This window comes from Peromyscus californicus, unplaced genomic scaffold (assembly GCF_007827085.1).
Source record: "Peromyscus californicus insignis strain IS unplaced genomic scaffold, ASM782708v3 Scaffold_5__1_contigs__length_169319896, whole genome shotgun sequence".
NCBI lineage: Eukaryota > Metazoa > Chordata > Mammalia > Rodentia > Cricetidae > Peromyscus > Peromyscus californicus.
The window spans coordinates 45,122,058-45,124,040 of NW_026294573.1; positions in this window are offsets into that span (position 1 = coordinate 45,122,058).

Consider the following 1,983-nt stretch of genomic DNA (forward strand, 5'->3'; position numbering starts at 1 on the left):
CGCCCGGGGAGCCTGTAAGTCGGGCCCGCCGCCTCGCGATTGGCTTGGGTCGCCAAGGTTCGGTGGGCCGAGACCCAGGCGGCGGCCAATGGTGAGCCGCGCCGGGGATCGGACCAGGGAGCCGCTGCATTCATTGGCTACGGGAGCCGGGATGCTCCACCCTCTTCTCCTAGCCGGCACGCGAGGAGGGGCTGACCCGGGCTGGGGGCGCTCGCGGTAGGGTCGGCCAGCGGCCGGGTTGGCGGGAGTCAGGGTTCCCGCCCTGAAGGCTGCAGGACCACCCTGATCTCCCCCTTAGGTGGCGTCTCCCGTGGACACGCAGTCAAGCAGTCGCGCACTGGGTTACCTCTCGAGGGTGGGAGGCGCCCCAGACAACCACCCAGCATCCCTGGCAGGAGAGTCCCCTGGCCTTGACCCGGGCAGGTCTTGTCACTCCATAGGCACAAGACCAGGGGTGGGGGAGGGTGTTTTTTCAGTTTTCAAGGCGTTGACCGTAAATGCATTCGAACTACCCCCCTTAGGAGTCCTGGGCCGTGGGTAGTTGGGGCCCCATCACAAACACGATGGTGTGTGAATTCCACCTGTCGAGCAGTTTAAAAGCACAGAGGTGACGGTGACATTCTTCTATGCTGAGGCCAAAGTGGACGGAGGCCTGGGGACAGAAAGAAAGGGCTTCAACGCCACAGCAGCCCGGGATTAAGAGAGAGAACTGAGCACATGGTCCTGGCCTTGCAGAGCAGTCAGGCCCAGGCTATGGAACAGCCTCTGACCTCACCAGACCCTTAAGCGCAGTGGCATTTACCCTTTTCCCTGAACAGAAGGAAGCTTTGGAGATTATACTAGACCCTCCTCGGCCTCGCATGTCTTTCCTGATTCCCTCCCTTTTCACCTTTGCCCAGACACACGCTCGGGCACTCCATCCATCCTGCCGCCCTGTATGGTGATGCCTTTGGTGCATCTGTCTCTAGAATGCCCTTTCCCGTCCTGTCACTGCGCTCAAACAGTACACAGCCTGGAGGTCCCGCGGTGCCACCTCTAAAGCCACACTCATGGACTTCCTTCAGAGGCGCACGGTTCTTTCCACTTTTGCATAATTGTCCCTTTGTGTGGCTCTCACTCCCTACAGATGGAGCTTTAGGGCCAGCAACACCTAGCTACTGGGGCACTTTTGTATTCCCAGTTTATAGCATAGTAACGAGGGCATTGTAGACATACCGGTGTATTGACCAATGGTTAAATGAAGAATGTGGGCGGGAGTTGGGATATCCAATAGCAATCAAAGTTCAAAGTGAGAGGTTGTTTGCTTCCAAAGGGAGCAGTCAGACCTGAACTGTCCTGTCGTTCCCAACTATGGCAACAACCGGGGAGCTTTCGGTAGCTTACCCAAATTGAAATGTCCTTTAAATGCATAACACATGTTCATAATGCTCATGTTAATTTTTGTCAGAATGATCACATTATTTTGGGTTAGTATTAAAATATTTTTTTACCTGTTTAGTTTCTCTCTCTCTCTCTCTCTCTCTCTCTCTCTCTCTCTCTCTCTCTCTCTCTCTCTCTGTGTGTGTGTGTGTGTGTGTATACCAGAGTTCAATGTTGAGTGTTGTTCTCAATAACTCTCCATCCTCCTTTTTGAGAGACAGTGACATTCACTGAACCAGGAGCTCGCTAGACTGGTGGACCAGCAGGTCCTTAGGGACCCTCCTGTTTTTTCCTTCCCAGTGCTGGGATTGCAGGTGTGCACTGACACACCAGGCTTGGGGGGAAAAGTGTTTTTTAAAGTTTTTGTGTGTATGTGTTTATATGCGTATGCTCGCATGAGTTCATGTCTGCCACACGAGTGCAGGATCTTGGGAGGGTCAGAAGAGGGCATTGAATCCCCTGGAACTGGAGCTGTAACTGAGAGCCACCATGTGGGGCGTGGGGACTGAACCTTTGGTTCTGGACTGCTGAGCCATCTCTCCTACCTGGCTTTTAAGGTGGATG